The sequence below is a fragment of the Pelodiscus sinensis genome, chromosome 3, assembly GCF_049634645.1.
Source record: "Pelodiscus sinensis isolate JC-2024 chromosome 3, ASM4963464v1, whole genome shotgun sequence".
NCBI classification, from domain to species: Eukaryota; Metazoa; Chordata; order Testudines; family Trionychidae; genus Pelodiscus; species Pelodiscus sinensis.
In genome coordinates this window covers 66034145-66060693 of record NC_134713.1, presented here as the reverse complement: position 1 = coordinate 66060693, position 26549 = coordinate 66034145, and positions in this window count along the sequence as shown.

Genomic DNA, 26549 nt, shown 5'->3' with positions numbered 1-26549 from the left:
ACACCCTGCACAGCAAGCAGGAGGCTCCCGGGGGGACAGATCCAAGGCAGAGGGCAGGAGCAGCATGACAGTGGGGGGAGGGGCAACTGAACTGCCAGCATTTGATAACCTCCTGGCCAAACCAATCAGGATCATCTGTCAGAGGCCCCAAGATCCCGATCTATTGGTTGGTGACCACTGTACTAGTACCATAGGTTGGCTGTACTGTACTTTGAGCAAGCTGTCCACCATTTATCAGGAATAATAAAAATAATAAGAAAAACATCAAGTTTCATCCAATGAAAAATAATAAATTAAAATAACCAGTTGGATAATTCAAACTGTGATTTATTGAGAGGATTATACCCCTGGAGGTATGAGAAAATGCATCAATCTCCTCTAGGTATTACCAAGAACCAATAATTATGTCAGTATATTTTCCTTTTTCCTTTTTTTTAAGGGCTCAGCATGAAGGAAAAGGAAAGAGAGCCAGAGTGGGAAATAGAGTATTTCATTACTCTGTTCCAGCTGGCTAATCACATGCATGAACAATAAGTTCAAATGAGACGATTACCAAAGGGCCTTTGTGGTAGACACACTTCTCCATTCTCATAATGACATGGTCCTTGGAAGTCTGCTAGAGAATGTGTCACAGGCTCATGAAGGGGTCTATTTGGGAAAGCACAAGTTCAGTTAACAGTGTGAACTGTATTTGAAAAATAAGGCAGAGTAACCTTATAATCAAGATTCTGGCCCTTGGCTTTATACTCTGCTCACATTATTAAAACAACCTTGGAGCTAATCATGTCAAAGCCTACAAAGGTTCCCTGCTATTTTAGGAGATTTACATAAAATAATCACAATAGTGGACCTCAAGATACTATTTTAAGACAAAATAGGGCAAGTCTCACCATCCAGCTTTGTTTTAAGAACAATCTCCAGTAAAGGTGATACCCAAGGTGCAGGGGAAGTTTATTATTTCACACACCCAGTTTAAGAAGGAGAAGAGCTTAATGTCATTGCTGTTTCTGAAAACAGATTCAGCAATAATGTTTAATTGGTAATGATGCCCCTACATAATTACCTTTCAGACAATGATAATTATAAAGACACAAATATATGAATTGGGAGCTTGAATGTTTTTAATCTAAAACAGCTGTGCAACTGTAAGCATCTAAAAAAAGAAGCAATATTATGCCCTATGGTTAGCCCATTCACCCACGATGTAGGAAATCAAATCCCCACTTTGCCTCAGTTACAGAACTTCAGTCTTCCCCCTCTTAACAGAGTGCCCTAATTTCAGAGCCGACTGATTAAGAAGTGGGTTTTATCCACAAAAGCTCCTGATACCATCTACATATTGTGTTTGTTAGTGCTACTAGACTATTTGTTGTTTTTTAAGTTTTTCTAGTTACAGACTAACTCAGGTACCGCTTGGAAGCTTTTATTGAGAGTGTGTTTCTTTCTTCTTGGAACAATTCCACTGTATCTAAATAAGTGAATATTCATGGGTGAGAAAGAAAGTGAGAATGACTCAAAAAGCCAGAAATTGGAATCTCACTTGGAAGATGGGAGAATCAGCTTTTAATTTCTTGGTTCCAACAAGGTGTTAACCGTTTATAAACAGAAAAAAGGAAACTCAGAAGGAAAGACTAAATGAACCTTTCTGGGCTCCCCTCTCTGCAGCAGGAAGAGGAGAGAACTGAACATATGTTATATTTGAAATAATTGTACAGAATCTTTTTCAGGGGGATAAGACAAAAAGCCACATTTATAGACAAGGTAACATTATTCCGTTGTATGCATATTCACACAGGCGTGCATGCAAACACACAGTTTTGCCATTGTTTAAAGTTACCAGTTTGCTGCTCACACTAACTCACTGACAAGGTGAGTTAAATTCAAGGGGGAGGAGCAGGGGCGTCTCTCAGTCTGGACCCATGCTTTGATCTTGAGAAGACGAGACCCAGAGATTCATGTAAGACATTTAATCTTTTATAGGACTTTTCTCCCATTCAGGACTACACATTTTGTTGTGTCAGTTTTTAATCAATCACCATCAGTTCTGGTTAACATTTGTTTATCTGGAAGTTGTTTTTCTTTGTCATCTGGCAAAGTATGTTGGTGCCTCCTTCCCGGTGTTATTCCAAGGCTGTCTTATCTGTAAAGGTCTGCTTGCTCTTAACTCCAAGGCCATCTATACGTCCTGCGTTAGTGGCTATGCCTACACTACAAAGAAAAATTGGAAAAAGATATGCAAATTGCAGATTGCAATTTGCATATCTTTTACCGCTTTTCTTCCAAAAGAGGCTTTTCTGACATTTGGCCTGTCTACATGTGGCCAAATGTTGAAAAAAAAAACCCCTCTTTTGGAACATCCCTCCTTCCCCGTAGAAAGAGGTTTACAGGGATGCCGGAAAAGCTCTGCAAGGTAGACATAGCCAGTTTGCCTTATATTGAGCCCAACTGATGGTACCTTGGCACCCCTGAGTCTTCCAGCTTTTTTGACCATCTGGACTCTGAACTTCTGAACCTTCAAGTTGTTATCTTTTCAAACACTCACATTCTATACTCATTCACTCCCCCTCCTCAGGAACTACATCATTGTTTACCATGGAAAGGGGATACTATTGCCTTAGTAAGGTATCAATCTACTGTACTTCCAATATAGTACAAAGTTTCTGTTAGTACAAACTTTTAATCATTCATCACATTTTCTTTATATCACAACTTATATTCTAATTATTTCTAAGGGCAATAGTGTAATCATTCTAAATCACTAGGATCCTTCTGATTTTAAGAGGAATAAGGGATCTTTTGGAAAAGGCTTTATTTTCCGAAAGATCCCTGTCTAGACTGGTGCTTTTTGCCGGCAAAGCCCAAGCTGGAAAAAAGCAGCAGCCATGTTCATGCAAATGAAGCGGGGAAGATTTAAATCCCCGCTTCATTTGCAATTGCGCTGTGTCTAATCTGCATCCCTTTTCCGCAAAAGGGGTGCAGTCTAGACACAGCCAAGCAGTCTGCATGATGCATCTTTACCAAGGACCTAGAAGACTCTAACTGCAGAAGAGTGCATGGCAGAGTTATAGCTGCTTAACATGTATTCTCCCACTATCCATTAAGTAACATTACATAAAACATTATAAAACTCTGTTGTTTACACCTATGTGAATGCTCTAGCCATTGGATTGAAGGTTAAAATGTAGGCAACTTTGCAATGTTCCTTTGTAGAGGGCCTAATCATTAGATGGCTTCTGAGCATGTCTATCAGCAGGTGACATAGGCAGGGAAATGTTTTATTTGAGGATCCTGATGAGTTATAAATATAGGATGGATACATGCCCTTCAGGAATGATGTGCATTTGTTCACTAGCAGATTTTTTGGGACTTTACTAACAGAAATTGGGATTGTTGGTGATCATAAGTATTTTCAAAATGTTTTTTCCTTTTTTATTTTATAGTATAGCAATATCCCATAAAACATCATGCCAATCTAACCCTTACTCACTCTGCATGGCACTGAGACACAAGGATGGACCAACTGACTTCAATTGAACTACTCACATGAGAGAATACTCATCAAATATAGGGATTCTGTAGTCTGGACCATTATGATGATCTCTGTTTATGCTTGTTACACTGAGTTCAGGGGAACTACTTACATAAGGTGAGCATCAATATGTTATACTGTCATAGAAGACAAATCTAAAAATGTTATAAAAGAGCAATATATGCTATAAAGTCAAAGGAGTCTATCAGTAGTAAGGCCAGGAACAGTATCCGGCAGCCCAGCCAGGCTGGAGCTGGGCAGCTCCAATGGGACAGGGATTGGAGTCTGGGAAGGGGATCTCCTTCATTTGGGACCAGTCAGGTCTCAACAGTGCCAAACCAGGGAGATCCAACATGTACTATTCACTGGTAGTAAGGGTGCCAGTATCTGGCCAAAGTGGATAATATGGAGAGTGAGGCCAAATGAAATGTGCTTAAATAATCCACTTCAAACAATAACCAGGGGAATTCCTGCTCAACCCTCTGTAAAACTATTTATAGGATTTAAATTTGTTACAATGTTAAAGACATAAATTTTCTGTCTGCTGGTGTTTGTGCTGGAAAGCTGTAACCACATCTTCTCATATAAACTGAAATCTTTAATTGTTCTTTGATCTGTGGCTAACCTATTTGTTTTCCTCATTAGTGTTTCTTGGCCAGAGTCCCTGGCAGCCACTCATAATGAAATTCTAGAGAGGACCTAGCAACTTGCCACCATCTGCAGCAAGTTGAAAAATAGTTGCAACTCCATATGAAATAGAATGATCTCGTTACTTGGAGATGTGCAGCCATGGGGCCAGGTTTAAAGGGATGATTGGTCACCTTGCCACTTAAATTTGGCTCCATAGTTCCTCTATTCATCTACGGAAGGATAGCAAAGCCAAATTTGAACAGTGTTGTCAATTTTCAGCTATGCGGGGAAGGAGGAGCAGCTACCAGTTGTTGAAATCGAGGAGAAAAGGTATCCCACACTGACTTAGGATGGGACAGTCAATTTTTTATGAACATAAAGGGCTGCTGGAAAACCTACTAATGAGCATCCCAGGTAAGAATGTGCATAAAACCTTTCTGGAAATCAGTGCAAACATAAGAAGGGACTTTATGTTTAAAACTCTAAATGCAGCATGCACGTGCTTCTTGTGCAGCTTAACTTGTTGTCAAGGGCCACAGAACCATGACCTTTCTTTCATCACACACATACCCATTCCTTATTCAGATATCTGATGCTCATGAGGACATTTGTGGGAAGCAGTATATGGTCTCTCCAAAGGTTTGTGACCAACTTTTGTGCTGGAACACAAATAAGGGAGAGGCTTCCTTTTGCTCTTCTCTTTATTGCCTTTTGCTCTTCACTCTGCAGAAGTCAGTTTCAAACTGGTCATTTGTGGTTAAGGACTAGCCAACTGTGAATTAGATTTCCAGAAACCTAAGGTTTATATCCCAAGGGGATTGACTCAGCCTTTCACCCTTTTCAGGGAGTCAGTCTAAGGTCCATGCAGTGTAGTATGTGTGTGTGTGTGTGTGTGTGTGTGTGTGTGTGTGTGTGTGTGTGTGCGCGGGGAGGGGGGGAGAGAGGGTAGAGGTCTGAATATTATTACCAAGTTCCAGTCTACTGGGACATCACAGATCCTATGATGCTTTTCTCATGTCCTTCTCCAATATTGTCCCTGTTCCCTTCCAACTGTTGTGCAACATGCTATGCACAGACTGTCCACCAAGTCACAACATCCAACACACATATAACTACATAGCAGAGATACTGTAGGGCTGTGTCTAGACTGGGAAGTTTTTCCGCAAAATCATCTGCTTTTGCAGAAAAACTTGTTGGCTGCTTGAATTTCTGCAAAAGCACTGACGATCTCATGTAAGATTGTCAGTGCTTTTGCGGAAATAGTATGTTGTTCCCTTTCGGGCAAAAGTCTTTTTCTGAAAAACTTTTGCACAAAAAGGCCAATGTAGGCAAAAGAGAGTTGTTTTCCGCAAAAAAGCCCCGATTGTGAAAATGGCGATCGGGGCTTTTTTTGCGGAAAAATGCGTCTAGATTGGCCACGGACGCTTTTCCGCAAAAAGTGCTTTTGTGGAAAAAAGTGTCCTGCCAATCTAGATGCATTTTTCTGAAAATGCTTTTAACGGAAAACTTTTCCATTAAAAGCATTTCCAGAAAATCATGCCAGTGTAGACGTAGGCTAGGTGTGTACAGTCTATGCAGTGCTTTGGGATTTGTCATATGCTTCTGATAATTTGCAAATGTATTCACTTTTAAGAGAGAGTTGTTAGAAGCAAATATTTGTGAAACCTTCTCGGAGCTAGATTCATCTTTTTATTTTGCTTGCAACAGTAAGAAATAGTCTATCCTCTTCTAATTCATCCACACCCTTCCCAACTTGACTCCAACCTTAAAACATTCCTACTCCCAAATCATTTTACACATTCAAACCAAAATATTACAATTTCTCCTATTTTTAGATTATGTATCTCAGCCTTTTACACTGTCAACAGTATCTGTTTTACTTTATTTTCAGCAGCTCTCCGCATAAGGCTGGTTCAATGCCCACTGGAGTCAATAAAAGTCTTTCTATCAACTTTAATGGATGTGGGATTAGGCTCATTTGCTCTCTTGCTCTTCCAGCCCATCTGTTCTGCTTCCTGTGGATATTTCTCTCCCTGAAACATCCATTTTTTTAAACAAGATGAATTGAAATTAAGATACTTATTCATTCAAAATATGTTTTATAGAATATTAGCACCATTAACAGAGACAGAAAAATCATTATCTCTGCTGATACTCATTCACATTCTTTGTCATTATTGATTTTGGGACTGATCCTAGTCTCAGGATATCAACAGCAACACGCCCATTGGCCTCAGCCGTGCAGGATCAACTCCTTAAAGAAACAGATCACAATGATTTGGGAATAATCTCTTGGAATAATATTTAGTGCTTATTTTGTTGCCCATGATGTCAGGTATTTTTCATGTCAAAGAATGAGGTAAGATACTAGAGCAATAGAAAAGGCACTGACAGGATTTAATGAACCCTGACACGCTTTCATCAGTTATCTCAGTTTATTATGTAAGTCATATTAGTGTATTATAGTTGGAGATGGGCTCAATCTAAATATCCAGATCAGACAACCTAAAATTTTGGTTGAAATGGAAACCAAGAGCAGGATCCCAGTTCTAATATTGGTCCCATCTTTGTAATGGGTGGCATTTCCAGATACTAACCCTGATACCCTTTTCTCTAGTGTAGAAATAAAGGATTTATTCCTCAGGAAACACATAGCGTATATACATTTAACTTCCAGATTTCTCTTACTAGTCTGTGAAATGTTATCACCTTCCCCAGCCTAGGAAAACTTCAGAGTCAGACTTGAACTTTTCACCATGAAACTGTCACTAGTAATAGGTGCTACAATATAATGGAAAATGACTTTCAAAATTAAGATGTGTGGTAAATTAGTACGCCATACAAATTAGTATGACATTACCCATATTGCATGTTATAGGTAGAATATGTGTTAGCTATCTGTACTAGAAGCATAACAAACAGAGCACAGAGGATATACTGAATTGAGCACTAAAACACCCAATTTTTCCTACATTTCTGTGGGCTTTCAGTTTTAGTTTAAATATTAGTATGCAGTTCTGGAGTAATTGGTTGAGGCTAAATAAGAACCATCTCAAACATTCACCCATGTCCCAAATCAAATAATTTTTGAGATTGGGAAAGGTTTTTCTTTTTAAGTGTATATTCCTGTCCTTTTCCATCCCTTTCTTTATTCTCTCCCACCCTGCTCTGTTCAGTGGCAAAATGAAAGAAAATGGAGGAACACAAAGAGAAACAAGGAATATGGGGGAAGGATGAAAAAACAAAACATTTCAAAAGCAAAAAAAATTTTTGAAACAATGTTGTCAAATACATTATATTTTTCTGTTTTCTACATGAAGACTCAAACTAACATTTTTTTGAATATTTTGGTGGCTTTTCGCTATCTTTCAAACAGCTGTAATAAACATGTAAAATGGAGTGTGAGTAGTTTGGGATACATGTACTCAACCAATGACAATCCAGGTTTGTGTTTAGTTTTTCTTCCATGAGTATCATTATGATGTGATATATCATGAATGCCAGTTAGTTTCTCATTGATCCTTTGGAGAGACTGGCTGTCTCATGAAGAAATACAATCTATAGCAGCTGCTTGCTATTACTAGAGCAACGTTATTTGCCAGCTTCAAGCATCAAGTATGGAGGGATCTTTTAGGTTGATATTCACCACTTGTGATCAAGATAGGGAAGAGTGTCTAGAGCTGCAGATCTCTGCAAAAAATTGCAATTGCATCATCATTTTTATCAATCTTCTGTTGATGGTTTGGGAATTTAAATAGTGCACAAAATGAAACATGTTTTATGTATTCAGCATTTGTATTATAGATACCAAGACTGTGGTAGACAAGGGGAAATAGTAATCAAAATATTTGTTTTTTCAACCTGCCCTTTAAAGCTACAATTTATTAGGAGAAAAGCCACAAACGCCCATGTCTTTTGTAAACCAAACACAGCAGAAATGAAGAGCATTAGCTTTTGAGTCTGTACTGATATATCATGATACTACTGTTTATTTTGTACAGCATTCATGGATTTGAATGGGACAAGCAACAAAATATGGGTGAGCTTTGTTTGCTTCTTTTAGGAATTTGCTGTAATAGTACTTTTAGATAGAACTGGATCTGAGATTATTTGCAGATGTTAACATAGACAGGAGAAACTGGATTCCATCAAATTACTTAAAGCATGTGCATAATTTTAAGTAAGTGAGTAACCCTTCTGACTTCAAAGGGGTTACTCAGTCCTGAAACTTACACATCTATTCAGTGATGTTCCTGGATCAAGCCCAGAGGCTATAAGACAGCCAAATGTTTACACAGAAAAATACAGGAAATATTTTTAATAATTGATGGTATATGCAGTTGTGTTATTTTTGCTATTATTTAGATTTCTCTAGAATCCAAATTATTATTTAAATATGTATTTAACACACGATGTAAATAATTAAACTAAATATTTACATTTGACCCATGTTTTATGCAAAAGTTCCTGGGTTTTATATATAATGGTACAAAACGTGTCCTACTTAATGCAAGCCCATTTGAATCTGTAAAGTTGTGCAGAGTGTAAATCAATGTAGAATTTAGATTAACATCTAAATAAACCCCAATGTACTTAATACATTCCAACTAAACAAAAATGAATAGAGAGAAACATAGTATATTCCTCAATGACCACATCAGATTTTGCAATATGTTTCAGCTTTGGAGAGGTCTTGCAGTCTACACTATAACACAGCTGTTTGTAAATATGACCCATCTTATAGATTAGACAAAAAAATTCTCAGACATGGTCTTCTATAAAGAGTTTAAAGGTATACTTTTTAAAAGCTGGTAACAAATTTTTCTTATTTGAACCTCCCAATTTTGAAAATGTCTTTGGTCTTCCTCTTGGTTCTAATATATTTATATAAAGTCTTCTTGTTACCCTTTATGTCAGTAGCTAGTTTGAGCTTGTTTTGTGCCTTTGCCTTTCTAATCTTGCCCCTGCATACCTGTATTTTTTGCTTATATTCATCCTTTGTAATTTGTCCTAGTTTCCACTTTTGATAGGAATTCTTTTTGATTTTTAGATTATGCAAGGTCTCCTGGTTAATCCAAGGCAGTCTTTTGCCATACCTTCTATCTTTCCTACGCAGCAGAATATGTTGCTTTTGGGCCCTTAATACTGTCTCTTTGAAAAACTGCCAACTCTCTTCAGTTATTTTTCCTCTTAGTCTTGCTTCCCATGGGACCTTACCTACTAGCTCTCTGAGCTTACCAAAATCTGCCTTCCTGAAATCCATTGCCTCTATTTTGCTGTTCTTCCTTCTACCATTCCTTAGAATCATGAACTCTATGATTTCATGATCACTTTCACCCAAGCTGCTTTCCACTTTCAAATTCTCAACCAGTTCCTCCCTATTTGTTAAAATCAAATTTAGAACAGCTTCTTCCCTAGTAGCTTTTTCAACCTTCTGAAATAAAAATTGTTTTCAATGCAGTCCAAGAACATATTGGATAGTCTGTGCCCTGACTGTTCCCAACAGAAGTCTGGATAGTTGATGTCCCCCATCACCACCAAATCCTGCCTTTTGGATTATTTTGTTAGTTGTTTAAAAAAAGCCTCATCCACCTGGGTAGGTGGTCTGTAGTAGACCCCTAGCATGACATCATTCTTGTTTTTCACCCCTTTAATCTAACCCAGAGACTCTCAATACGTCTGGCTCCTACGACCATCTCCATCTCAGTCCAAGAGTATACATTTTTAATATATAAGGCAACACCTCCTTCCTCTCTTCCCTGCCTATCCTTTCTAATTAAGCTATGCCCTTCTATAACAATATTCCAATCGTGTGCATGATCCCAGCAAGTTTCTGTGATACCAATTGTATAGTTTTGCTTATTTATTAGCACTTCAAGTTCTTCCTGCTTATTTCCCATACTTCTTGCATTCATGTATAGGCATCTAAGATACTGATTTGATTTTGCCCCTCAGTTTTACCTCATCCCTGTAACTGATGTATCATGTGTGCCAAGCTGTAGTGATCTAATAAAGACACCAGTGTACATAACAGAAGTCCAATTCTGTGAAACCTATGGACAAGACAAGCAGCAGGTTTTGTCAAGAAGTGCAACCTAAACAGAGACTCATCTCTGTAACTACAGTCAAGAGTAGTGAACAGATAAGAAGGCAGGTCTATTTGACCACAAAATGAATGGTTGATTAGCTGAAGCAAACAAACTGATAGCTGAAGTACAGTAACACCTGACTAAAGTATTTGTCTGTCCAGCCTAGTCATTGGGCAGATAATGAAGCTAAATTTATGTTCAAGGAAATCAAAAGCAAACAAGGTAAATGGCAGCATAGAGTGTACACCCCAGCAGAAGACAGAAATACTATCTGGACTATAAAAATAGAGAGTATTGAAACTCAAAAAGATAAGTAATTGATCAACTGATTGTAAACCATGCTACCATATTAATTGAGATCTTTAATGAAAGACTGACACACAGAGCTTAATCCTTTGTGAAATGTATACATTAACATGCTATGAGAAATGATGCTTGCTTGATAATATTATGTTTTAAAGTCTGTGACTTAAAGATGTTATAATCAAGCAAGTCAGGGAAAGTTGATAAATAGGTTTTCTCCAAGACAGGTGGGAAAGCAGCTATATATGTGTTTCTAATGAAATTAAGCAATGTGTGACCAAAAGACAATAGTAGTCCCATTTACATGCAAATCGTCAGGGAAAGAGAAAGTCCACAAGCAGAGAAGAATAGCATGAAGTAAACCCATTTTTGGGGACCAAGCAGTAAGTTTGGTAAATTATAAGGAGAGAGAAAACGCTTCCTTGGGATCCATTACTGTACAAACACAGGTGGCCAGAACTCCTACAAGGTGAGAAAGATGGCTCCTTCAGTCAATGAGGTTAAAGGTTCGTGGAACTGAAGACTGGTGAGGAAACAACTTTGAACAAAGAGTAATAAGATGAGTGAAGTAAAGCCTTTTTTGGATTAAATTCTGTTGGTAAGACAGAGAAGCTTTCAAGTGACACAGTAAAAGTCCAGTAGAAGATAATACCACTTCCATCTTGCTTCTCAAATATCCTGAGATTGAAAGGAAAGGTATAGAGGGACCAGATAAATGGCTTGGAAAAGGACTTTAAAATAGTAAAAAGAGGTGTTAGTTAAAGGAACAAATTGAGGGTGTTGGGGACTTGTATGATTTGTAAGGCTGGGAGCCAAGCCCCGATTTTTGTAGCCCACCTTCCTGGGGAAGGGGGATGGTTAGGTCCCAGCAATGCATTTGCTGCAGGGTCTAGGATGGTGAAATATGAGGAACTGGTGGAAGTATTTTAGGTATGGTAAGGTCTCAGCATCAGATTTGCTGGCAGAACCTGGATGGAAAAAGAGGGGGAGATAGTAAAACTCCCTCTCTTCTGGGTAATTACAGAATAACATGGGGTTACTTGGCCTATCCTCTTTTAGCTGATGAATAGCAGATATATAATAATAATGTTCCAGATAGCTAAGAATCCCAAATATCTAACAATAATGTTGCAGCCTGATTAAACTAATGCTTAATGTCTCTTGTCCATCTTTTCGTATAACCAGACAAGCCCAAAACCACAAGATCAAAGTATCTGTCAGAAGAGCAATAGTCTCCCAGCAGTTAAAGTAGTATCAAACAGAAACCTCTTCTTGGTGAGGTTTAGCCTTTTGGAAGGCCTTCTGACAGTTATTTCTAATCTCTTTTAGTGTTTACTGAGTTTGAAATTCATGGACATTATTTTCTCTTCTAGGATGGCTCGCAGCAGCTTCAGCTTATAAATTATACAGCTCACTTAGTGCAGTTCTCACAGGTGCTGCAGAGTCTTTTAATGAGGGAGGTTAATACATCAAAAATCTATTGAAATAATTTATTTTCTCTGCTTTGCTGCTTGTTTTCAGTGCCCAGCTTTTTATTTACTATTTAAATTTATTAGTTTGAAGAAGATATTCACAATTTCTGTGTCTGTAAGCATCTCACATAGAGGTTTTGTTTTGGTTTTTGGTTTTGTTTTTTTCATTTCAGGGATGAGCCATTTGTCAGTGGGTTTTTCTTCTAGTTCATAAAATTGTGTTTGTTCTGTTTTCAAGATTCCATCTTTACCTCCCTGTCTTATCTTGGTAGATTATATTAATTATCTGCATCTACAAAAGTAACAATGAAAAGCCTGTCACCTCACGTGGTGCAATTTGAGAAAAAAACAAACAATGAAGAAACTTATGTGCTGGAGCCCAAGAAGATATAATGTTGTGCAAAATATTGGCCACTGTTATGCTCTTCTCCCCACCTCCACCTAAGGGAAAAAGGAGGCTTGAACAGGGACCTGTTACCTGTCAGGTGAGAACCCTAGTCACAGTCTATGGAATAGGCTGATATGGGACTCCTTAGTCTGCCATTTTGTGCAGTTGGGGCCAGTGAGTGAAAGTATAAGTATAGGTTGAAACTCCATAATCCAGACTTCCCTAGTCCAGCAATATCCCTGGTCTGGCAGTCACAGGGATAAGCTAGGAAGATGGGACTAGGAGTTTTGCCAGATTAGCGGGCTAAGAGAGCAGATCCAAAAGTAACAGGAGAGCTGCTGGGGGAAGTGCAGAGCCCTGGATGGCAAGAGAGACCCCAGATGGCAGCAGAGCCATTGAGAAGGAATAGAGAGAGGAGAGGCCTGGGCAGCAGTGGGGCTGCTGGGAAGAGAGAAGAGCTCCCAGTGGGGGAGAGTAGAGCCTTGAGTGGGCAGTGGAGCCCATAGATGCTGTAGGGAGAGCAAAGCCCTGGCAGGAGAGTAGAGCACCAGATGACACCAGAGCCATGGGAGAAGAAGCAGAGCCCCTCACAGTCTTTTTCTAGTCTGGCAAATTCCCTGGTTCAGGAGCAGTCAGTCCTGAGGTGCTGGTCCAGGGAGGTTCAATCTGTGTATGAATGACACTAAGCCAGTGTTTCTTAAACTTTTTAAGATGGAGGAACACCAAACAATATTTTTTTTAATGAACACCAAGGATTTTTTGTTGAGCAAAAAAAAGGGGGGTAGGGGGAAAGTTAAATAAAGGAAAATAAAGGTTGCCTGCCCTTTTAAGCGTGGCCATTTTGAACTCTGTTGTTCTCTGAAGCTCACCTCTGACTGCCTTGTGCCATGGAACACAGTTTAAAAAACACTGCACTAAGTACTTGTGGTTAAACTGTGGGGCTACATCTACACTGGCCCCTTTTCCGGAAGGGGCATGTAAATTTCAGCAGTCATCGTAGGGAAATCCGCGGGGGATTTAAATATCCCCCGCGGCATTTAAATAAAAATGTCCGCCGCTTTTTTCCGGCTTTTAAAAAAGCCGGAAAAGAGCGTCTAGACTGGCCCCGATCCTCCGGAAAAAGTGCCCTTTTCCGGAGGCTCTCATTCCTACTTTGGGCCAGTCTAGACCCAGTCTAGACGCTCTTTTCCGGCTTTTTTAAAAGCCGGAAAAAAGCGGCGGACATTTTTATTTAAATGCCGCGGGGGATATTTAAATCCCCCGCGGATTTCCCTACGACGACTGCTGAAATTTACATGCCCCTTCCGGAAAAGGGGCCAGTGTAGACGTAGCCTGGGAGATCCAGTACCCTGCTTTGATTATTTATCTGTAGTGTAATAGCTTCAACAGGAGAGATCGAGGAACTCCCATATCAGAAAGCAGAATGATTTGTGGCCTAATGCATAGTATACTCACCTGAGAGCTAACAGATCTCTGTAGAAATCCTTTCTCCTCCTCATGTGGAGGGAGGAATTAAATCAGTGGTCTTCTACAGTCCAGGTGACTACCCTAAGCACTGGCCAAAGACCATACTTCCCTTGAGTTGTGAATCTCTTTGGGGTTTTGGCATCTGAGCAGCTAAAGTGAGGCAGCAGAGTACATGCCACAAAACAGAAATATCAGTGCCCAGTGGAGTTTTACTGCAAAAATGCAGACACCAAACAAGTTTAGGAGCTTACAAGATTAACTGAGGGTATGTCTACACTACAACGTTAATTCGAACTAACTTAGTTTGAATTAGTTAATTCGAACTAAGCTAATTCGAACTAACGGATCCAGACTAAAAAACTAGTTCAAATTAACGTTTTGCTAATTCGAACTAGCATGTCCACATTAAGTAGACCCTGAACCGGGCTTAAGGATGGCCGGAAGCAGTGCCGGCATCAGAGGAGGAATTAGAGGGTGGAGATGCTTTCTCAGGCTAGCCGAGGGCTGTGCTTAAAGGGTCCCGACCCCACCCCGGACAGACAGTTCTCAGGGGTACCCCGCTTGCAAAGCAGTCCTGCCTTGGATTGCCTGGAGTACCCACACTGGGCACATCACAGCACTCAGCCATCAGCCCGGCTGCACTTGCTGCAGGCTGCCATCTGGGGAGAGGGGACAATTGGGGGGCTGCAGGAGAGGTTCCACCCCCAGAAGCCCGCAGAGCCAGCCCAGTCCTCCCCATCGGGGGCTCGTACCCCATTCCTCCCTCACCTCCTTCCACTTACCCTTCCCTAGCCCCTCTTCTTGATGTACAAAATAAAGATAACGTGTCTTCCAAAATGGAATCTCTCTTTATTGAACAAAACTGGGGGAGACTGGGAAAAGGAGGTGGCTGAGGGGAAGAGAAAGGCTGGGAGAGGGGAGGCAACTAAAATGATCAGGGGTTGGGAACAGGTCCCATGTGAAGAGAGGCTAAAGAGACTGCGATTTTTCAGCTTAGAAAAGAGGAGATGGAGGGGGGACAGGATAGAGGTCTCTAAAACAGTGGGGTGGAGAGGGTGAATCCAGAAAAGTTCTTCATTAGTTCCCGTAAAGAAGGACTAGAGGACACCAAAGGAAAGGAATGGGTAGCAGGCTTCAAACTAGTAACAGAACGTTGTTCTTCACAAAGCAAAGAGTCAACCTGTGGAACTCCTTGCTGCAGGAGGCTGTGAAGGCTAGAACTGGAAAAGAGTTTAAAGGGAAGTGAGATCAAGTCATGGAGGTTGGGTCCATGGAGTGGTATTAGCCAGGGGGTAGGAGTGGTGTCCCTGCCCAAGGTTTGTGGAAGGCTGGAGAGGGATGGCACGAGACAAATGGCTTGGTCACTGTCTTCGGTCCATCCCCTCCAGGGTTCCTAGGGTTGGCCGCTGTTGGCAGACAGGCTACCGGGCTAGATGGACCTTTGGTCTGACCCAGGACGGCCATTGCAAGCTCAGGGTTCAGGGTCGGGGGTCTCAGTAGACCCCCTTGATTCTCTTGCACACCTGCTCCTGGGTGGCCAAGCTGGCAGCTCTCCTGCCCTAGCTGGCCAGTTTCCTGTGCCTAGTGCGGAGATCGTGGACGAGGTCCACGATGTCTACACTAGCCCAGGCAGGTGCCCGCCTCTCGCGGTCCTGGGCAAGCTCCCGGGATCTGCCAGCCTGGTCCCGGGAAGAGGGGCAGGGCTGGGGGGCATCGGGTGGGTTGCTCGATCTGTGCCAGGTGCAGGCTGGGTGCTGGCAGGCTTGCACCTGGCACGGGCACCGTAGCCAGCCCGTGCCCCTTTAAGGGGTCCGGGGCCGGGAGGGAGGCAGAAGCGTTTCCCTGGTGTTGGCCAAAGTTGCCACGAGGGAATGCTGGGGAGGGCTAGCCTCCCACTAGTTCGAATTAAGGGGCTACACACCCCTTAATTCGAACTAGCTAGTTCGAACTAGGCTTAATCCTCATAAAATGAGGTTTTCCTAGTTCGAACTAAGCGCTCCGCTAGTTCGAATTAAATTCGAACTAACGGAGCGCTAGTGTAGTGCCTATGAAAGTTAGTTCGAACTTAGTTAGTAGTAGTGTAGACATATCCTGAGAGTTTTACAACTAACAGTGGTACCTAAAACTGGAACTTAGAGTATGTCTACACCTCACTCTAAAATTGAAATAAGATATGCAATTTGCGCTACGCGATCTTATTTTGATTTTATTTCAAATTAGGCTCTTTCAAAATTTGGCACACCTACACAGTGCCAAATTTCAAAATATAGAACTATTTAGATACATCCTTTGTTCCTCATGGAATGAGGTTTACAGGGATGCTGAAATAGTGCATCCATTATTTTGAAAAATACTTTGAAATAGTGGACATGTTCCTGGGATGTGAGGTAGCTATTTCAGGATACCTCTGGTATCCCAAAATAGCCTTGCAGTCTAGGCATACTCTTGGCTTAACCACGAGATCTTGCATGATCTAAAAATAAAAAACAAGTCGTATGAAAAATGGAAAGTAGGACAAATTACAAAGGATGAATATAGGCAAACAACACAGGAATGCAGGGGCAAGATTAGAAAGGCAAAGGCACAAAATGAGCTCAAACTAGCTACTGGAATAAAGGGAAAAAAGAAGACTTTTTATAAATACATTAGAAGCAAGAGGAAGACCAAGGACAGGGTAGGCCCACTGGTCAGTGAGGAGGGAGAAACAGTAACAGGAAACTTGGAAATGGCAGTGATGCTTAATGACTTCTTTGTTTCGGTCTTCACCGAGAAGTCTGAAGGAATGCCTAACATAGTGAACACTAGTGGAAAGGGGGTAGGTTTAGAAGATAAAATAAAAAATGAACAAGTTAAATATCACCTAGAAATGTTAGATGATTGCAAGTCACCAGGGGCTGATGAAATGCGTCCTAGAATATTCAAGGAGCTGATAGAAGAGGTATCTGAGCCTCTAGCTATCATCTTTGGAAAATCATGGGAGACAGGAGAGATTCCAGAAGACTGGAAAAGGACAAATATAGTGCCTATTTATAAAAATGGATATAAGAACAACCCAGGAAACTACAGACCAGTTGGTTTAACTTCTGTGCCAGGGAAGATAAAGGAGCAAGTAATTAAGGAAATAATCTATAAATACTTGAAAGGTAGCAAGATGATAGGGAACAGCCAGCATGGATTTGTAAAAAACAAATCACGTCAAACCAATCTGATAGCTTTCTTTGATAGGATAACAAGTCTTGTGGATAAGGGAGAAGCAGTGGATGTGGTATACCTAGACTTTAGTAAGATGTTTGATATGGTCTCGCATTATATTCTTATCAATAAACTAGGCAAATACAACTTAGATGGGGCTATTATAAGATGGGTGCATAACTGGCTGAATAACCATACTCAGAGAGTAGTTATTAATGGTTCACAATCCTGCTGAAAAGGTATAACAAGTGGGGTTCCTCAGGGGTCTGTTTTGGGACCGGCTCTGTTCAATATCTTCATCAACGATTTAGATATTGGCATAGAAAGTACGCTTATTAAGTTTGCAGATGATACCAAGTTGGGAGGGGTTGCGACTAATCTGGAGGATAGGGTCACAATTCAAAATGATCTGGACAAATTGGAGAAATGGTCTAAGGTAAACAGGATGAAGTTTAATAAAGACAAATGCAAAGTGCTCCACTTAAGAAGGAACAATCAGTTTCACACCTACAGAATGGGAAGCGACTGTCTAGGAAGGAGTATGGCAGAAAGAGATCTAGGGAGATCTAGTTAGCAGTGTGATGCTGTTGCAAAAAAAGCAAACATGATTCTGGGATGCATTAACAGGTGTGTTGTGAGCAAGAAACAAGAAGTCATTCTTCTGCTCTACTCTGCGCTAGTTAGGCCTCAGTTGGAGTATTGTGTATCCAGTTCTGGGTACCGCATTTCAAGAAGGATGTGGAGAAATTGGAGAGGGTCCAGAGAAGAGCAACAAGAATGATTAAAGGTCTAGAGAACATGACCTATGAAGGAAGGCTTGAAAGAATTGGGTTTTTTTACTTCAGAAAAGAGAAGATTGAGGAGGGACATGAAAGCTGTTTTCAGGTATCTAAAAGGGTGTCATGAGGAGGGAGAAAACTTGTTCATCTTGGCCTCTGAGGATAGAACAAGAAGCAATGGGCTTAAACTGCAGCAAGGGAGGTTTAGGTTGGACATTAGGAAAAAGTTTCTAACTGTCAGTGTAGTCAACTGGAATAAATTGCCCAGGGAGGTTGTGGAATCTCCATCTCTGGAGATATTTAGGAGTAGGTTAGATAAATGTCTATCAGGAATGGTCTAAACAGTATTTGGTCCTGCCATGAGGGCAGGAGACTGGACTCAATGACCTCTTGAGGTCCCTTCCAGTCGTAGTATTCTATGATACTATGATTAGTCCTCACTCCTTTTGGGCATCTAAGCCTATATTCACATATATGTAAATACAAAAAGAAAAGGGGAAAAGTGTATGTTTGGTGATAATTTATTTTGCTTCAAAAGGTCTGCATTTCTCTGTCTGAATTCTTTCCTAATGTCTTCCAAATTGCTTTCCATAAAAATCCTGATCTTTGTTTTCCATTTCCCCATTATCCCTAGGTTCATATATAAAGCATGCGGAAATAAATCATTTGGTTTGGCAATCTCACCATACATTGGATGTTCAGAAATTAGAGCGAGAACCCCACTTTAAAATGTTACCCTTTTTAACAAGAAGAGAAAAGCCCACATTTGGATTTCATGGTTGAGGTTCATAATTTGGGTTCTTAAACTGGAGGCCCAAACATAAACTGAAGCCTCCTCATTTAGCCTCTCCAGCTGAAAAACTGAATGAATAAACTTACCGGTAAAACTAGAACACTAATAATGACATTACATCTTCACCTTCAGGAAGGTTAAATGTTACAACTACTTATTCCTGACAATCCTTGACCATATGCTGTGTTTCTGTTTCTTCAGCAGCTATTATGACTATGAAGCTGAAAGACATGGGTTCGGGGTAAGGTTTACACTGAAATTCCACCAGTCAAGCATCTTCATTTGCACATTGTAATGTTGAACATCCAGATGATGAATACCAATGCAGGCTTCAAACTCCCAGTCTCAAGAGTGCACAGATTGTAAATTTACTCTTAACGTATATTACATTTTATTGGCCAATTAATTAAAATGCAAAATGAATAAATTTAAAAGGGGAAGCCAGTTTGACACTTCCAAATAAGCTTTTAAAAGGTAATATGATAAAGGCCTAAAATTATAGAATGATTTTAGCAAAACAACCAGAGACGAGGAAAAAGGGAGAAAGCCACCAACTAGGATTACTGGGAGTATTTAAGACACACTTATACTCTCCATTTTATTTCCTGACTTAAGTGTCTTAGTCAGCAATCTGAGCATCAAAGCAGCTAGTCAGCATTCGCAGTATAGCCAGCTGCATTCAAGGATAGCTAAAAATGTGGAAGGTTGAAACTGAAAGCTGGATTCTCTTCTATATGAAGGCCTCTTTACACCAAACTGGCAACGTAAAGGGTAATTTATTCCCACTTGAAGGCCTTTTTACACTGCCAGAATGGTGTCAAGGGGCCTTTGTGTCAATGAGACTGAGCCCTGGGAATCAGAAGTAAGACTTTGTAATGCAAATTTCCCTTGAGCTTGAATTCTTGGTTAATTATTTTTAAATGAAATCACATGACAGTAACTGACACTTTCCTTAGTTCTTTTCTGGATGTCCTCATCCTTTTAGAAATGTCAATAAGTGGTTCTTGAAATTATGTGTTGTTTTTCAGTACCTTTAACACTCATGCCTCTGTTGTTAAAAGACATTCTGTATCCATAGTTCTGGTCTAGCTATACATATATGTCTAATAAACTTTATTGATTAAAAACTAATAAATATGAGATAAGTCTAAACATCAGGAACTGGGTCATTCATGTACAGTGACAATAAATCAATGAAGGTTCAAGTGGGAAGGCACCACAGAGCTAGTAACTGATAAAACCAGGGAAGATCAGAACGGTTAGTTTGCTCCTTTCTTTAGGAAATGATTATGCATGGTGTTGTGGTACTATGAAAAGCACAGACTTCAACTCCATAGATAGCTGTGGGAAGCAGAAACCTAAAGGGAACCAACCAGATTGAATTCTCCCTTCTGTTCTGTTTGAATGTCTTTAGTTTAAACATTTAAACATGGAGCCAATGTCTGCTCTCCCCATCTGGGTTCTGTATATTTGGGCTAGCACCCCTATATTTTAACAGGTTAGTTTTCTCATAGGAAATAATTAACTCTCTCTACCCGGAAGTAATGTATCATCTGTTAGCATGTTTATCAATATCTCCAATTCTCAGTCAGCAGTATTTACAGTATAATATGAAACCAAGCATGAAAATAATGAAATTAAAAGAACAGCATTCACCTATTATACCCCCCCCCACACACACACACACAAGAAACGAGGGAAAATGGTCATCTGATGAATCCTAGGCAAACTCCTTAATTCACTTCTAGAAGCCATTCAGACACCAGAGTGATGAGTGCAGGATAAAGATTGGTACAGAATCACCTAGAATAGAATTTAGGGTAGATTTTATGAATGCTGCATAAATTGCAACTGTAATATATATTTGAATGTATTTGAAATATGAATGTATAAGTCACTGCATCCCACTACACTACCTTAAGGACTTTCTCTGAAATTTTGCAATCAAAGTGAATATTACCATGAAACTTCTTTTTCCTTCATACTAAATGTGCGTACATTTTTCCAAAGTATTGTTAGTACATTTTGGCAAATGAACATTCATTTAAGTTATTTGTAATCCATGTGCTGCGTATTAAATAGGCACAAGAAAGATGAATAGAGTTGTGCTCCAGCATCTCTCCCCTCACCTCACTGAACCTACCTCTCAGTTAGGATGCTTTTCTGCCCAGCTACAGTTTCAGTTCTTGCCCAGAAATAGCTGTGGGCTCAACATTCCATTATTCCCCAGGCTTCAGCTCCAAACATCTTCTATTCCACAGCTCATAGAGCTGCCAGGCATCTCCCTCTGCTATTCTCAGCCTTCAGAACTTTGCAGTCTTGGCTTCCTGTCCTGGGGAACTTTATGGGTAATTTTCCCCTCATCCCCCGAACACACACACACACACACACACACACACACACACACACACACACACACACGTGATTTCAGTTTTCATCAGCATGATCTGCTCACAAGAGACCTCTCGCTGCTTCCTCCTTCAAGAACATCCCCTTTCTGAAACTCTCAGCTCTGCTCTGTTCTTCTGAGTTTGCTCTACTATGAGGGCTCTGGGTTTGGAACTCTTTCTTGTGTCTGGACTGTCTCATTAATTCTCAGAGGTAGCCCTGCACTCTGCATAACATCAGGACTTAACATGGAAAAATAGGGCGGGGGGGGGGGGAAATTAACAAGAAATTTAAATGTTACACATCACAGGACAGCTGAGCACAAAAAAAAACATGAAAGGAACTAAAAATACAAAATGAGTAAACAATTAAGTCATTACTTAAAAGAGATAAGAAGGAAAGTGGAAAAGAATCTAAACAGGCTTAAACAAACACATAAATAAAAAGCCATAGCTAAAAGGTGCTAGATCTATGTGAGAAGAATGAAGCGATCAGCTACACTCCATAGCAAGTCAGCTCTTAGAGGTCCCTTCATTCTTGAGCCTTATATTATCCTCCTCTAGAAAATGCCTCTGACATCATTAATGCCCCAACCATTCGTCCTTACTGTATTTTCAGTCTGTGCACCTACCATAGTTCACGGGCTGATAGACACTCTTTGATGAACCACCCATCAATCAGAGCACAATTCCCCATGGGCAAATGCCAGTTGGTTCACTTGTCAAGGACGTCAGCTCATGGAAGTTTCTAGTAATGAATGTGTAACAGGTATCTAGACCTTAAATGAAATTGTGCCCAGGTCTCCTGTTTTAACCTCTCTGGGTTAAAGCTGGGGATGGTTGTTCTGTGATCATGGGGGGGGGGGGGGGGGGTTCTTGACAGTAAGTGAGGCAGGGGTGCAAGCCGAATGGTCCTAAGGGGGAGGCCCAGAACTCTCCTTCCCTGTCTTGCACTTAGCTCTAAGCTCCTTTTCCTGTACCCAGCATCATTCATTCCCCCCCCCCCCCGCCTCTGCATGCAGATCTGTGTTTTCTCCCCTGCACTGAGCTCCACACACACTCCCTGCTGTTGCCCCACAACTAGGTCTGTGCTTTCAACCCTATATTTCCTCACGCCCATCTCTGAGCTCTGGTCCCTTCCCTTCCTCCAGCTCTATAATCTTTCTGACCCACATCAGCACATAGCTTATAGCTAGAGAAGTGGTCAGATTGAAGAACACCATCTTCCCCAGAGGTCAGCCAGTTCTGGCAGCCCCTGACCTCATCCTCCTGCTGCATCTGCACTTCCCCAGGAAGTCCACCAAACCTGGATCCAATTCACCCACTCTCCCAAGGTCTGGGGGTTCCTGGTGCCCCTGCTCTGCTTCTCCTGTGGTATGGGGTACAGAAAAAGTGGTGTGCCACTGGGATAAGAAGGGTTGCGCAGCCACTCAAATTTGGCATTCTGTTCAGATGGCAGGAGCTACCTGGCACAATTTCTAGCTCTGGTCAGTGGCTATGGGAGAGGGGGAGGATGACTTGTTTTGTCTCACTCTTTTTTCACCTCTGAAGTATGTGTGTGAGTGAATGGGAAGAGTGGACTTTGGATAGGATGTTTGCTGTCTGTGACAGCTGTGGACATACTTGTTGGTTGCTCCTGACAACCTTTTGTGGAGGGAGGGTAATACAAACTACTGGTTCCAGCATCTCTTTTCCCAGTGGCATTTGACTGTGTCTGGAGCAATTCATTCTCTGTCAGTACCTAGCCCTGAACAACTCAAAGTCTAATTTGCTTATGGTTTACCCTCCATGGCAGTCAAAATAACACACTTCTGTGTATGTGGACACAAGGTGCATTTCCCTCAATTGAGAAACAACAACTGTAAACCTGCCAAATGCAAAGTTATTCTCACCCACCTTGCCTTGAAGGAAAACCATTAAAAGATAACACAGTCTCCTGCATGTATTAGCATTTCTCCTGAATCTCTTCCCTAGGACTGTAAGTATGACTACAATCAAGCCATACTGCCAGGGAGCCAGCTGTAGGGCTAGCACAAGGTCAAAACACAGATTGCCCTAGTCTCCTGTGGAAGCCCCAGATATGCCACATTTGATTGCCTTTTATTTCTTAGTGGGGTCACTGTGAATGGAAATTTTAGAAGACAATTTTCTCTACAGCCTTTGAACTCACTGAAAGTTTTCTGTTGATGAAATGGAGGACAGAATGTCAGGAGCAATACACATGCACGCACACAAATATCTCGGCTTGGCTTAAGACTGCAGTAAAAATGTAAAATATTTATGGTCTGAGCCTATGAAATAAACTTTATATGAATGAGCAACTTGTATGCACATGAGTAAAACTAGTTACTCTTACATGTTTGCAGAAAGAGGCCTGCAATCTGATTTTTTTAATCTACCTTGGCTTCGAATCACCTATGTTTTTCATTAACTTCAGTGGGAACAGAACTGGATTCTTCAAGAACACAGATTTGTAACTGTGCCAAAATAATACCAACAAAACGGTGATTGTTTTGTCATATAAATTAGCTAGGGAACAAATGTAAGCTTCCCAACTTTTCTCATTTGTACTGCAGCTTGGAATTAAGCCAATAAGTCAGCAGGAGAAAAGAAATGGTTATGAACCAGGCCATCAAGAGTTCCATCTATGAGAGTCTGAAGAATGACAGAAATAATGAATATAATTAAAACTGCATGAAGCCAAGACAAAAATAATTAATATACAACTTGGAAGGCTCCAAGAAGCCTATATCATGACAAAAGCTTTAAATAATTTTGATATTCAAAAAGCTTTTGGCTTTCAAATAAGAAATCAAATGTAATTTAAACTATTTTAGAGAAGAGCCTACTAAAATGAAGCTACCAGACATGAGGTCTTATTGGAACCTAAACTAGAGCTGCTCAGAGTTTGTGCCTCGCAGAGAGTTAAATGAAAACCTCTGCCCAGTGCAGTCAAAAAAAAAAAAAAAAAGTTAACAAGGTGTTAGGTGGCATGAACGATTGGACTGGAGAATAATATTGAAAATATTATAGTGACTTTATGGAAATCAATGGTGCAGATTTGTTTAGAATACTATCAGGCCCGCTGGTGGGGGTTGGGGAAAAGTGGGCAATTGCCCCCGGACCTGGAAATTCTAAGGAGTCTAGGGTGTCTAGCCCCCTTTGAATTGTTGCCAGGCTCTGAAGAATGGGTGGGGAGTGTGAAGTGCCAATCAGAAAGCTGAGGAGGGCTGGCTTTCCCAGCCCCACCCCTTACACCTGATGTCCTGCCCCTACCAAGGGTGTGGAGCTGCCTCCGCACACACACCTTGCCCTCGGGCCTGAAGTGGTTGTTGACTTCATTGAATACTATGTGTAGTACTGGTCACCAACTGTCAAAGAGGATATTGTCATGCTAGCAGGAATTCAGAGAATTGCAATGACAACATTTAAGGGCATGAAAAACAAACCAACAAACAAACCCTTATTTGAAGAGAAATGAAAACACTGGAATTGTTTACCACAGAAAATAAATGAAACAAGAGAGAGCATAATAAAAACATACCAAATGAATGGAAGGCAGATCAGGAATTTTTGTACTCCCTGCCTCATAACACAAAACAAAAGGAACATTTAGTTAAATTAAAATACGGGAAATTCTTAATCCAGAAATATTAACCAATGATGGTTATTGAGGGATTATTATGAATATCCAGAGTCATAATTAATTACAACATTTTTGGAAGGTATATTAATCTTGAAAAGGGCAAGGAGAAGGCCAGAGGAGCTATCTCATTGTTCACAGGAAGGGAATGCTACGTCTACACTACAGGCTTCTTGCGCAAGAAGCTTTATATGGAAGAGATCTTATGCAAAAACTTCTTGCACAAAAGTGCGTCCACACTACAAAAGCGCATCACAAAAACTATGTGCTTTTACACAAGAGAAAGACTGCATGGACACTCTCTCGAAAGAAAGCTCTGATTGCTAATCACAGAATAGCCACCAGAGCGCCTATGCTTTTTTCTATTGGCTCTTTTTGTATAAAACCCCCTGTTCCCCACCCACACACTCGTGTGAAAAAAGGAGTTATTCCTTGTGAAAGATGAATACTTACACTGCAAAAACACCTCTGTTCTTTTGATTTATTGTAAATGTACTTGCACAAAAACGTGCTTGAGATGTGCACGCTCCGCGGGGTTTTGCGTAATGTAGACGTAGTCGAAGAAGTAAGATGGAGCAGGGCTGCTTTTCTCTTTCTGTTCTCTCCTTCCCCATCAGCTCCTGTGAGAATAACTTTAGCTCCTGAAGAGATGGGGCAGAGTTCTGCATGCTTCCTGCAGCAGCCTTCATTGACTAGTTAATCAGTGGAGGTTTATTCTCAGACAGTACTAAATACATTGTCTCTTCAGAGTTCTGCCTTTTATTTGAGAAAGGTTAATTTCCAGGTCAGTAACTCGTTGAACCCATTTTAAGCATACTTTCAATCACCGCACATGATGACCAGTGTGGCTGAACGGCTGCAGAGAACTAGGCTTTTGTTGCTGACTTCTCCATGGAGGACATGGGGAAGCAGAATCTGAATTATGACTGAGTCACTGTTATACTCTAGGGCTGCGTTTACATTGGCAAGATTTTGCGCAAATACTTTTAACGGAAAAGTTTTTCCGTTAAAAGTATTTGAGCAAGAGAGCGTCTATACTGGCATGTGCCTTTGCACAAAAGATTTGCTTTTGCGCAAAAGCATTCATGCCAGTGTAGACGCTTTCTTGTGCAAGAAAGCTCGGTTGGCTGTTTTAGCCATTGGGCTTTCTTGCGCAAGAAAGTAACGTTGCTGTCTACACTGGCCCTCTTGCATAAGAATACTTGTGCAAGAGGGCTTATCCCTGAGCGGGAGCATCAGAGTATTTGCACAAGAACCACTGATTTTGTACATTACAAAGTCAGTGTTCTTGCGCAAATACTCGCAGCCAGTGTAGACTGCCGCCACAGTGTAGACAGTGGCCACTTTTGTGCAAAATCTTGCCAATGTAGACACAGCCTAGGGTAATATGCCTCCAGTAAGTTTTTTGCTTAGGCGAGATTGCACAGTGTTTGCCAACATGCCCCTATTTGTTGCTAACACAAAATGTGATTGGTCTTCTAAACAAAATATTGTATCTGGCCTCTGATTGGATTATAAACTTATTCAACGAGGCTGAAATTTACTCCTGTACAGAGAACCAACACAAAATCTGTGCACCACTTCAGTCCTTAGTTTAAGAGGGACTTCCTTAATACAGAGGCCTCATTCCATTCCCATAAGAATAATGAATGAGAAAAATGGATATTTGTACAGGACAAAAGTAATCCCTATGGAGAAATCTAGCACAAGACCAGAGTCTGGAGAGGAATGCAGATGATACTGAGAGACAATTGACCTCCAGTTTGGCCCAAGGTTGTGATTTGTGAGGAGGATTCTTTCCATATGCTAATTTCAGGAGGATGATCTGGTCCAAAAACTGCTGGAGAGGGAATGAAAGGAAATGGAATAATAAATTC